The sequence below is a fragment of the Bombus bifarius genome, unplaced genomic scaffold, assembly GCF_011952205.1.
Source record: "Bombus bifarius isolate JDL3187 unplaced genomic scaffold, Bbif_JDL3187 scf7180000008000, whole genome shotgun sequence".
NCBI classification, from domain to species: Eukaryota; Metazoa; Arthropoda; class Insecta; order Hymenoptera; family Apidae; genus Bombus; species Bombus bifarius.
The window spans coordinates 678,610-692,542 of NW_022884379.1; the positions used below are offsets into that span (position 1 = coordinate 678,610).

Below are 13,933 nucleotides of genomic sequence, written 5' to 3' on the forward strand. Positions count from 1 at the left end.
AAATAGTAAAGAGAGTTTCGTTTGAAGAAATGATATCTTGAAATCCATGATTGAAGGATGATAGCGAAAGATTCTAAAACGTTCATTTCCACAATAGACGCGATACGTGGGCTAGCCAATTTCGAAATCTCGCGAAATTCCCGGGGTGCGGCATTTCCCACTTGGGCGCATGAAAAATTTCCACGCGTCACGATTTGGAAACGTCAACGTGACAAATACGTTCGGCGTGATAATGCAGTTGCGTGACACCGCCTTGCCACTCTCTAGCTGGAGGGATGTTTTCTTCATCCTGTTCCTTTTTCCGAGCGCGCGCCACCGCGGCACAATCAATTTCAGTCAAAAATGCCCGCTTTATTCTCACGTAGGCGCGGCATATTTTCTCATGCACGCGCAAAACATCACAATAGAACAGCAAAAAAAGAAGGAAAAAGAACTCGTATCATACACACGCGATATGAACAAAAGGAAAGGCGAAAGATATCTCATGGATCGGTGAAATGGTAAAAAATACTCAATGGCAGGGAATTAATCGAATAATTGACTGATGGAAGAAAAAGACTGATAGAATCAAGTTCAATATGGTTATTTGGATATCATAGTGATGTATAAATCAAGACTTTTAGAGAGAGAGAGAGAGAGAATATCATTTTTAAAATAAGAAGCATTTTAAAAGTTGTAATAATTTATCGATATTTATAAAGGATTATCTGATTCAATACAATTTAAATAATTAAGAAATCTAATTTGTAATATTGGACACACACACATACATTTACACATGTGTATTCTTTTTAATATAAAATAATTCTTAAAGGTTTTAATAATTTGCTAATAATAATTCATGTATTAAGTTTTCATCAAATTAATTATTAACCAAATAGGAACTTACTAAACGCATCATTAGCCATTAATGTGTTAATAAAATTTCTCCCACATATCTAAGGACAACACTCGCAGAATTCGCCCTATTTCCAACTCAAATAAAGCGAAAAGTGTGGACGGCGCTTCTTTAATGGCGGGAACGTTTAATTCCTCCGCGTGAATATGAAAATTCCTGGACCGCAGAATCGCCAACTGGTTCGAGCGTATATTCGCTTGATAAATCATGGAGCCGTCAACTGTCGCGGCGCGAAAATCGCGTAAAATATTCAATGTGGCCGGAATTATGGCCATGGAAACGGGAAACTTTTAAAGAACGCGTCGTCGCAATTAAGAAAAGAGGAAAACCGCGGAAACTCAGGTGCGAGCGAAAAGGAGAGGCTTCATTGCATTTTCCTTGGGGCAGCTCAGGGCACTTATCACCGCGGCTCATGCAAATCGCTATACGCTAAATTTATCCCCGTGTAAATTCATGCGCCGAGGCTCTAGACCGCGTGTATCGATTACCACCACGAAATCTCGGCTTATCCAGCGATCCGCCTGCTGTTCGCGTGATAAAAGCCTCCTCACCCTCCACGTTTCCCTCTCTTTCTTTCTTTCATCCTCTATTTCGAGCGCCGATCGATTTCCCCGAAGCAACACTTTCACCGGTTTAAAAACAAGAAAGAGGACTTCCGTTTAATCGTCCTGGCAGAAAAAGTATACCTAACACCGTGTTTCGGATAATCGAGAATAAATTGAAGGGATTGAGGTCTTACATGGAAATTTCTGCAAAGAAATAAGCGTTTTGATATCAAGTCCATTCTCAAATGTGCGTTTACCCAAGTTTAGATTTTTATGTATATCATTGAGGAAATAGAATATGAATAGAAATTTATTTTACCCTTTAAATATTACAAACTTTAAATATTTCATATACATATCTTTACCAATTAAACGAAATCTATATATATATTTCTGAGCTTATTTTTTATTATATTTCTGATCTCTATAATAAAGTATAATTGCCGTCATGCTGTTGCCAACCCCTTCAGATAGCAAATAGTGATAGCTTACGTGATTTCATGGATAAGTCAAGTTTAGCCAGGCTACGAGTGCGCTTTTATTTGAATTAATTTATCGCAGCGCTCTATATTTTCAACGTTAAATGCAATAATGACTGTCTCTGGCGTCTTTTGTACAGTTTGATTAATCACTTCTTGTTTCCTGCCTGAAATTATGTGACTATGCATTTTGTGCCTGCGAAACTATAAAATACCCTCGCTGAACTTTCTCATTTCACCTGACGTACAAAACTATTACGTACAGTCTGTGTTGTACACTCCTAGCAATAAGTCACCAGATACTTGCCATACATTTCTAAACAGGGTGTTTATTAAGACAGAGAAACCTTAAAGAAATAGTGTTATTTATATTTTTTCTTAGCACTCTCCTTCCTTTGTAACTAGATGTATTTTGCAATGAAAATGAACTTTTATAGCAACTCGGTTAATCGGTACTTTGCGTGCAAAAATCCATTTAATCTTTTCTATAGACTATTACGAACAACGAATTTCTCTATTTCTATTCTCTTTCGCTCTAAAATATTTAACTGTTCCTTCGTTTTATTCCTCTCTGTATTATACACGTCCAAAGTCCATTAACATATTGCATTATACTCTCTACAGTTCATCTGAACAAACAGAAAGGTAAGAAAACGAGTTTCCGCGACGGTGTTCGTGTCTCCGTGAGAAGAACATCGTGGCAGAGATCGTCGTCGTGTTTATCAGGTTGACATTTCGAAATGTCGCGCGGTTTATCAGGTGTTCCCCGGTGGAAGCTTAAGGTTGAGTCGCACGCACGCGTGATCGCCACCATGGGAACGGTCGCGCGCGTGCATCGAATCAACGACGTCATTTTTACATAATAAGGCATCGCGTGGTCGAGTTCGGGGCTGTAATCATCGTTGCTGCTACTGCTGCTGCTGCTGCTGCTCTGTCTATTGACACTTTGACGTGGATATTTCAAGTGCAGCTGCAACGATCGCTGCCAATTGAGAACGAATCAACGTTTCGTTAGGGTGCATCGAATTCGAGCTGGGGTTCCAATGAGTTTTTAAAGGCATATTAATATATTATTTGAAAAATCAATTTTACATGAAAGTAGATCACGAACAGATTCATTTATAAAATATACGCAATAACGAACGTTGTTTGATCATTTGTATGAGTTTCGTTTGTAAGGGAATTTAGTAGACGAATTAGGTCTTGATTTTTGTTCTATTTCATAGGAAATAGATTCGAGTTTGAAGAAGTTTGTTTGAGGAGGTTGTTACCGATGGAATCTTTTAATTATGCTTATCGCCGTATCGGTAGACTTTCATGCAAACGAAATATTAAAAGGCAGAACTTAAACAGGCTGCGTGGTTACCTCGCATCGTAATTATTTCAATTATGTGTAATCAAAAGTATATCAATTTTAGAGGTTCAGTTATTTATTTGCACAAAATTACTCGTCAGGTTAAACGCGTAGTTACAATGCTGGTACCTGTATTTAGGTATACGAATATCCATTTAAAATTGATTAACGCTTAATTGATTTTCAACTTGTGCAGAATTTCAATATTTTGCTCAAAATTCATCAGAAGTAACATCACCAACAATTTTTGTGCCATTTATGTTCATCGAATAGATTTACTTCCCAAGATTCCAATTATTTTCGTAATTCCTGGGGCCAGTCTCTATTTGTCTGAGGACACCTCGTATATTCGGTTCATTGGCGCGCGAATTAAGAGGGAAGCGGAGATTAATAATTTTCGTTGGGGCAAATCTCTGTTACGCAAGATGAAAAATCTGCCGTATAACTTTCGATTGTACCAAAATACAGTAATTCGAACTCGAAATTAATTCCAATCCATTACTTGTATATTTACATATACAGTAACCTTTAATAATTCTCGATATCAGATAAAAATAAGAAACATAAAAAAAATAATAATAAAACAAGACCAAAAACTACCATTTCTCGTCAATCACAAATAATCATCAAGTATTATATATTCTTTATAAATCTGAGACCTTTCTCCAAATCTGACATTATAAATTTTACAGGATTTTCAGATTTTTTAGCAAAATTAAACAGCGTAGAAACGACATGACGTTACTCGGGCCAGGTTTAAACATCTCTCACACTCTCCTCTGATTTCCAACCACGTAACACGTCGCGATCAACTTATTCACTGAAACTATTTCAAGTTTCGAAGCGATCAGGCAAAACCCAGTGCACCAGCCGCTACTACGCTCCTGAATGCACCGTAACGATCCCACATAGAAACGACAGGGCGACCAGTTTGTACTCCTTCCGCTTTTCTGTCGGATTTCGCCGTCGACGAATTGATTCGGGAACTTTCGTCGGAAATGAGCTCTCGTAAAAACAAACTATGTGTATCGTGGACACGCTCCTCGTATGTCTGCTTCGTTCTACAGATTCCTGGTAATTTTTGTTCGATTTCCTGCGATACGGAGATTGCTGGAGAATATCCAGAACCTCGTTGAAAAGCATAGTTTATAGGAATAACTCGTGAGACTATTCTGAGATCGTAAAAAGAAGAGTAGCGAGTTGAAGGTACAGAAATTTGTAAATCGATGAAGTGCTCCTGAAGCAGTCTGACAAGTGTAGGTCTGGCCTTCTTCTTGTTTCTTTTTTCTCAGGTTTCTCAGTTTAGTTCTTGGAAAAATATGTGGCTCGGTAAATAAGTTTCTGGAAGATGGATAACTCGAACAGTGTTTTTGAGGATAGTGGAAGTTTTGGAAAACTTTCTTTGGATTGCAGATATATTTTTCTAATAAGACATACAACGAAAATGTGGGAAAAAGTGTTTACAAATAAAGAGCACGAAAATTACAATGTTTATGTAATGTACACCTGACATCAGGAATCTTAAGATAATTGTATCTAACATTCATAATCTAAGAGTAATATTTTATTGAATAATGGGAAATTTTGAGTTATGTCACTGTTGCACTGGACGAGGTAAAATACGAGGTAATTGCCTCGTGGAACTTTCATCGTAATCCTCGACAGCGTGGCGCTTCAAGAAGCTGCTTCAGCCCAGGATAGCAATTAAATTCCAAGTCTAGAGACTCGATAGACGCTGAGCAACCGATAACCACGCGCGTGCCTCTAATGAGGAATCTTTGGTCCGTGTTGCATCTACCAGCCGCAGCATCGTTTATCGTTTCTTATATATGTACGTTCTTCAAGTCCATGTACACTCTCGGCCATAATTTTAAGATATTTTTTGGTTTCATATAAGACGTGGTAATTCGTTTAAATTCATCAGGCAAGTGATTAACAGTTCATAATTTTGCATACGTTGAAGGTAAGCACGCAATCTGTAAAAACTATTTATAACATTGTCAAGAAGAAAGGTGACGAATATGAATTAAAAATTGTATGTGTCACGAATGTTGTGTTATGAATTAGATGCAAAACTCAGAAAATTATAATTTGGAATTACGATAAAATATTCAATAGCACAAGTGTCGAGATTTGTTAGAACAACGACCGAGAGACGTTACACGCAAGGATGTGATTTTTTTTATCAATTTTAAGATTTTATATCTAATTTTGATCTGTTCCTGCACAAGTTTCGAATCAGATAATAGTTGTAATAGGTTTTAATAGGTTACCAATCATTTTTAAAGTTAACATCGCTTTCTGCTAGTATCCTAATACTTATGAACAAGAGTGTATCTCACTTCGCCTATCTTTCTCCCTTTGTCTGACTTTCGTTCGCTTGTTATTACTAGACGTTAATCTCGCCGGCACGGCATGCCGCGTAATTCAAGAAGCTTGCCCTCGTTACAGTAGCATTTTAGCCTCCCTGCTCGATAATAGAAACGTTCGCCGAGGGTTGTTAGCTACGTGACGCCATGTCAATTCTGGAACTGATGTCTTACACGCGGAGGGATGAGTCGGCACGTGTAACCTCTCAGATTCGTGTCGCTGGGTCGCCTGATTTGGGAATTGTGAACGAATTTGGAAATCTAATTATGATGTAATATTGTTACACATTCAAGAGAGGAATCTAATTGCGATAAAGTATTTTCATACATTTATTCGTATCTTATCGTGTTTGAGATTACTTAATATATAGAATATAGGAATAGTATGTAGAAATTACAAGATATTTATTGTAAACGTATATGATCGCACTGAATATCAACGTCTATAAATTAATGGATAATCGACTGTTTAAATACCTTTGCGATCTGTGCGTAATATACTTTTGTGCTTGCAATTTCTATGCATACACATATTTTCAAATCTGTTTCAAACACGATAGTATTAATGAAATTTCAAAATGTGGAAGTGTAACAAACATGCATAATGTCACGGAATATACTAATTCATAAAAGATTCGAATACTTCCATGAAACTGTGTATAATGTAGAACACCGTTTATACGAACTCCACATATCTCAACGAAATTTTAGTTAATGCCCGATTAACTGAACTTTTGTTGGTTGAATTCATTTATCTGAACCTGAGCTTCTATTATACGAACGAAAAATACCAGGTAGTGGGGATAATTAGTGAGTTGCTATTCTACGAACTCCAATTATATAAACTGTTTGTCTCCCGATAAGTTCGGATAAATAGAGGTTCTGCTATACCCAAAAATTATTATTTCAAATAAATTTCACCCGGGTCTGTGCCAGAGTTAGCAAAATGTGATTGCTCGAGCAAAAGTCGTCGAGAAGAAGGAATCTCGGAGTAGCATAAGGACGAATTCAAAGCTCTCAACCCTAAGATCGTCTTCTATGACCTCGTCGGGCCTCCTTCCAATATCCACGATCTGCCAAACGCAGAATCTCTCTCTCCTGCGCTTTTTCCACCCTCAACCCCTCGACGACCCCGCTTCTGCTTCATGTCCCTCCTTTATTTCCCTCCTTTCGTTTCCCTTTTCCTTATTTTACCAGCGTCTACCGAGGCAGCTCCGGCTAAACGACTACTGCATCGATTTTAACCTTGGCTTTGCGGATATATTTTGGCCCCGTTCTTTTGTGTCGGGGCAAGAATGCCAGGCCACCGTGTCTTCATGAAGAAATAGCTTCTCTTTTGCCGCCAGTCTAGACAATGGACCGACAGAGCGACACGGAACAGGAAGTTAGCCAGACTTTACCAACTAACCCCCTGTAATAGTCTCTGAGCGGATGGAAAATGGATATGAAGTGGGCGATTATTATTTGGGTGTTTCGTTTCACAGAGTTTGGCAAAGTGTTTGTTTGTTCACTCATATTTAGGCGTTTTACATTTCAAGGCCACTTTGGTGTTCTTTTTATAAATCTTTCAGTAATTCATTAACTTTTCCTTCTTGTGTGATTATTGTTAGACTGCGGTTTTTTATGTAAATTTATATTTTCATGGATACAGTTGAAAGAGTAGGAGTTAAGCAAAACTTCGGATATTTTATTGTATAACGTTAACGATGGAAAATTTCATTTTACACATATCAGAAGAATTAATTTTTTAATCTAAAATACTCTTTTATTATTTTTACCGAATACCATCTCCAACATCTCGATATTTCTCTAACCATTCACATTACGAATTCCTGTGAAATAATAGCTTTTATTCACATTAAGAGGGATTATTACGCCTATATAGATACTGATAATTTGGAAAGTTGAGAGAGAGAAAGAGAAAGAGAGAAGTCCCTAAATCATGGCTTTCTTCACGTACGTGAACTAACGAGGCGATCTCCACGAATCGGAAATGCTTTAATTAATAGTTGGTCCGCGCTTTCAGATTCTATATCACCGGATTACGAACCAAGGTGGGTCGATCACGGTACCTAGATATTATAAGACGATAACATACGAGGCGAAAGCAACCTCGGACCAACGAGAGATCGAGCCTATCGACGATCTCTATCGACTCTTAATGGTACCGATTAACGAGTGCCGATGTCAAAAGCACACTCACCTCGTTAACGCCCACGCATTTCCGTTAATTAATTCCGCACAGATCGTGTATCCTCGTAAATACACCCAGAGCCCAGTGTCGTTTCACGTTCAGATGGTGAATTTATGAATGCGGAAAATGGGAATCGTTGGTCTACTTCCAACCAGATGAAACGGTGAATGAGTTTTCGAACCAGGATATACAGAGTAGACTACAGCGAAATACAGGAGCAAAATTCTGTTGCGATATTCATGACTTGTAATGGTGAGGGAAAGTTGCCTGTTATAGTAGTAATTTAAGCTGTTAAAATCTGAATTCGATCAATAAATTTGCTGAGGTGCGACAAACTAAAGAATTATTTTTATCGCTTTTAGCAGTTTCTCATGATTTCTGTAATTCACGTTTTATTTTCCTGTTTTATATTTTTCTTACTATATAACAATATTTGTCACAGACTCGTAACACGGATTTATAAGGATCGAAAGTAATGTCAATAACGATCATTATGTCACTAGAATTATTATTCGCACGATATGATTGCTAACATAATTTCATACATCCGAATTAAAAACATCAGCAAACAAATCAAAAAGGATTATCTAAATTCATTTGAATTGCTGAATATTTCACATGCATTTCGGAACGATTAGCTGTGTTTTATGATACAGTCGATCAAGCAGGGACACCATTTCTGAGATTGGACAAGTCGATCGCGCCTATACGATCTGTACTCTGCGATTAATTTTCGCACTAAGGTTATCCAATCACAGGTTACCACCGCACGGTCAAATAAATCAACGGTATCGATCGTCATTGACACCGTTGCGGAATCGAACGCGTTATGTATATCTGTGTCGAAATCAAGGAACGCTTGACTTCGCTTTTCGTCGAGTGGAACGTGATTAGCTAGATCGAAGATGAATGCCTTGGTATTAGTACACGTGGCAGGTGTATCCGATTATAATGCTCTATGTATAGGATCGGACGAATGCTCGACGAATTGCCATATCACACTGATTCTATACATATAGCGAATGAGTGTAGCGATTCGAACGTCGATTAAATACTATCGTATCGGAGCAGCTGAAGAATATGGAAGGTATACAATAGATTGTTGGCTGTTGTTGACACAAACAGGAGAAAATTGAGTCGGTGAGGTTCAAGTGCAGAGACAAATTTCCAAACACCTTTTTAGAAGTATTTGAAGCGTCAAGATTTATCGTATCTTGAGATTAATCACACTTTCTGTAGATGTCCTAATACTTATGAATGGGAACGTATGGCATTGTACGAAAAGTAATCGAATGGTCGCAGCGTCAACAATTTGAACCGTGACGTAGTGCGTCGTTAGTGTCCCGAGTATTGTTGTGGGCTCAGGATGTTCACGTTACGAGGGCGGGGAACAGATAAATTGCTCGTTGAAACAAAACGATCTTGTCGACTCTGTCAGGGTTGCTGCGTGGGTGGGAGGCTGGAATCATGGATTGGCGCTTTTCAGCGCGTCAGATCGCTCCTCAAAAGGACACGAATACCACTGTAACCATTTCGTTCGAACATCCGCGAATCGTGTTCCTATTTTTTACGATCACTTGCGATTCACTACGAAACTACTCGTTCGCAATTCCGAGATTCTTTAACCTGTTTTTCAATGGGTACAATAATCCACGCTCCGATGGATTTTTATATTTTCGTTGAAGAGAATACAACATTTTTATAGAACGTTTAAGCAGCAATCTAATTATACTTTTTATAATTGATCAGTATCTCGATAAAATACATGGTTCTTCAAATGCAAAGTATTTTACTTCGCAACGAGCAGAAATACTTAGAAAAATACTAATTATGAAAAGTTATTCAAATATTGTTATATATATAATTCTATGGATTTTATTAAGTTTTCAGTTTATCCAATCAAGATGTATTTTTAAAGCATCAAATATACACATCTTTCGATTTAAAAGAAGAGTCTTCTAAGTCTTCCTCATAAAATCACATACATCCACAAATTTCTTAAATTCAGAATATATAAATTTCTTTTTACGGCCTTTAAATGGAAACCACGACGTTCAATGATCCAATATCCTCGAAAAAGCGTATAACATAATTCCACGAGAAATAGAAACTAAATATTTCTAATTCGCCCAACCATAAGTGTCATCCTTTCAAGGTCGCGAAAGCAAACCACTCGTTGTCCCATAATCTTTAAAAATCTTTGAATTATTTCTAGATTTAAGCATTAGATTCAGCTAGAATCAAGCATACGATAATCACTCATTATTTACATTATAGTACTACGCCAGAATAATTTACTTATAATTCTCAATGAGAATTGATTGTAAAATTCTTACAAATAAAAAAAAACCTTTGGATTATGATAATTTGCTGTAAATCGGTCAGCACGATCGACTCTCAGCTGTCGTGAATACGATCTGTTCAGCGATAATGATCGATCGCGTGGGTGACGGAACGAGTCTGCCTGGTTTTCGGTTAGAAAATGCAAAAAGTCAACCGTTGACTGAATTTTACACGGGAAGAAGATGCGTGTTAACGTTTCTCGCACACGAACGACCGTCGAACCGCACGACTCTCTTGAAATGGTGATGTTTCAGTTTCTCACGTCATTGTAACATCGCAGGTCGTGAAAAAAGAGTACACACGTGCATTAATTATTCCGACGCTCGTTTGTGACGTAGGGAATTATGTTCTGGGAGTTGCGAGTATTCTCCTGGATCCTGTCGATGCTTTTTGCTCTGTGATTTTAGACGTGGAACAGCCTTTTTTTATTTACGGTTAGAAGGAAGCTTTTGTCATATCTGGGAGATAATAAAGATAATGGATCCGTAATAAGCCTAATTTTGAAAATAATTTGCTGTAGGTATAGTAATTTCCTGGTATTTTTATCCATAAAAGATTTTGGTATCTCTATGTTCAAATATAGTAGATAATTTATTAAGAAACCTAGTTTTTTAAATAATTCAGTGCAAGTATAATAATAATATTCTTGTGTTTCTTGCATAGAAAATTATATTCGTTTCCATGGGAGGAATTTCTCTTGGATGAGATTTTAACGAATTAAGATTTAAGATTAGAATTTTCGATTAAACTCTTTAATTATTAAATTAATTTAAATTAAAGATTAAGATTTTCGAGACAATTATTTGTTAGAATTATATAGTGTAACCATTAATAAATCTTTCGAAATGGAGACTTTATACTTGTGTAAAATGATACAATACTTTTTATAGTATAATATAATATAATATCGTAGAACGTGAAAATCCTGTTGTAGAAAAAAACTAAAAATATTGGATCGATGTGCAACTAATTTTCGTATATTTCGTTTTTCTCTTTTTTTTAAAATCCTTTCGCTACGAAGGACGCGCATTCACGTCACGATAAAACAGACGCTTGTTTATGAAGGGCGCGCATATGCTGTACACTCTAAACAGCAAGTAAACACGCGCTGTTACACGCCGGAAAGTCAGCGGAAAAACGCGGAACCAAGCTGGCTTCTCGTGTAAATCGCAAAATATAAATGCAGTTGTAAAACGTACAAATTTTACCTCACCGGAACAATGGAATTATCATACTTCCATGAGCAAAACGCGAACAAGCAAATTGAAGAAGAAAAAAATTAAGAATTATTTCCCATTTGATATTATTTATTTAATCTTTTTATATTTCTTCTTGTTGATTCACTGTTTAAATAGTTCATTGTTAATAGTTGAATATTTCTGTGATTTCCAATTTTCATATATTCGAATTTATTTCAAACTTTATCAATATGATCATGCTAATCGAGTCTCATAACGGGGATAAAAAAATTTAAAAATATTTGTATAATACTCGTAATATGCGAGTGTTCGAATACTTTTAATAAGCTTGTGTATGTATGATATAGTTGTATTAGCGTACAAAACTTTAACCGGCGCAGTTTAAAGAAATCGTAAGTTGACTGAAAAAGAATTCGAAATGAAATGTTGCGTTAACGCAACGTTATCTCCTAATATCTTAAGCACATTTCCACGCATAAAACAGCCATAAACGGAGAATTCTTTGGTGAAAATCATCTCGACTCGAGATTCTGGGAACGCGGTGCTCGCAAACGAATCGTCTGCGGTTCACAATGCCTTGAAAGAGAGTTGGAGAGGAGCCGATAAACGATTGGCCGCTCGTAATAACTCCTTTAACGAGCCGATAATGCCTCAAGATGAAAAAAATGAATGTTCGTTTGCCGTGCTGGAATATAAGCAACGAACGAGAAGGAAAAGGAAAGCGGGTGCAAAACGAGTAGCACGTTTCTGCAGTCTGGTAATCGAATGATATATCCTACCATTCATGCTAGGAAAGCGTTCGTAGAGAACAGAAGCGCAAGAGTCCACGGGGAAATGGGCCAGAGCTTAATTCCTTTCCCATTGGAATTTATGTGCTGCGCGGAAACAACGCGTTCGAGACAGACGAAAGGTGTAGTAGAGCGTGTTTCAAAAAGTTGTGTCTTTCTCATCAACTAATTGACTTTATTTAATTCTATGATTATAACCCAGACAACATTTTTGTCCATAGACTTCTTTCATTATCTCCATCTTTAGTATCATATTTTACTTATAATCATATTTATGATCCACTAAGAAAAAGCAGTTTTCACGATTATTTATAACTTGAAAAATATGCATTTCTCTCGTCTGTTCCGATTACTAAACTTAAATTTGGCTCACTGTTATCTAACACCTTATGAAAAGACACGAAAAGGCGGTGGTCGTTGAAGATCAGATGCGTTGAAGCACGCGCGTTCGAGTGGACGTTCAGTGGAGCAGCTTGATACGACATCGAGCCTGTTCTTTCTCTTTTTCCACCATCTTTTTTCCTCTACAAGCAAGATCTAAGCCATGGACCGTGGAAAAGTGATGGTTTGCTGGTGTTCCCGCGAGGAATTTTTCTTTGGAAAATGGAAAGGGATCGAAATCAAAGGAGCGCCGGTCCGTGTGAATTCAAGTGCGCGTCTTGGGGGATCTTGAAGGTCTGTGTACGCGTCCGCTCGGTTTCAACGCGGTGAAAGAAAGAAAGCGTGGAGGAAAAAACGTGCCCTGCAGCACGCTCGACTTCCGCTCATCGCCGATTAACGATCCTCGATTAGAATTTACTGACTCGTGAAATGGAACGTTATTACTTTTATACCTCCTTCTTCTCGCACGTTTTGCGCTATCTACGCGCTGTCTTTGTCTTCTGGCCGTTGTTTGATATAAGTAGCGATAAAGTTGAAATAACTGTGTGAATTATTCAATCTTTGTTGAACTTATGAATATGACTCTGTCTTGAAGCAATTATCAAGAGAAAGTATGTTCTTAAAATTCAAAAATACAATATTAAAGTCAAACTATACTAGAGACTTCTTAAAGTTCTAACATGTAACAATCCTAATCAAAATATAAATAACATTCTTTTCCGAAAAAGCAAGAACACTGTAACATTTCTGGCTATCGATCTCTCGTGACTATCGGGAAGCGAATCGCATAAAATAGATAATTCAACATCGATTTCCCTCGATTTTTCGCATGAAACAGTGATTCGAACCTTCGTTTCTTCTTCTTTTATCTTACACTCGTGTGCGCCGCATCGATAAAGCTAATTTTATTTTCCGCGGTGTTTCCTCGCCGCAAAATTCGATGGTTGTTACGCGAAGAAAGAAAAGTAGAAAGATTCGAACTCCCTTTTTTTTTCCCTCTATCCGTTCCTTCCACCCTCCAGACTTTCTTTTCCCCGGCAGTTTCGCAGCCTCTCTTCATTCCCGTGGCGCGTAAATTCTAATGGGAAACGAATTAAGCCCTTTTTCCTCCCCTAACCAGGGAACGAGTCACTCTCGAGATCCGTCTCTCGAACCCGTCGAGTTTCCATTTTGTTCGCTGAAAAAACGACCGCCCTTGCCGCCATTCTACACAGTTTAAGGAACGAGAAAGACGAGAATGGAAGAATTGGCGATGAAGAGAGAGAATGAGACGACGCAATCATGTTCACGTGTGCACCCGTTGATGTATACATAAAACGTATGCGGAAACCACACATAAACCACTTATCAATACGTCAATCATAAACAGCGCATTGAAGTTAT

The 13,933-nt window shown here is 37.6% G+C and overlaps 1 protein-coding gene across 10 annotated transcripts in view; it reads left to right on the top strand.

Moving 5' to 3' along the window:
• The window catches only part of LOC117206289 (teneurin-m), a 652,575-nt gene that overhangs the window by 594,901 nt on the left and 43,741 nt on the right, over window positions 1-13,933 (top strand). The window lies entirely within an intron of this gene.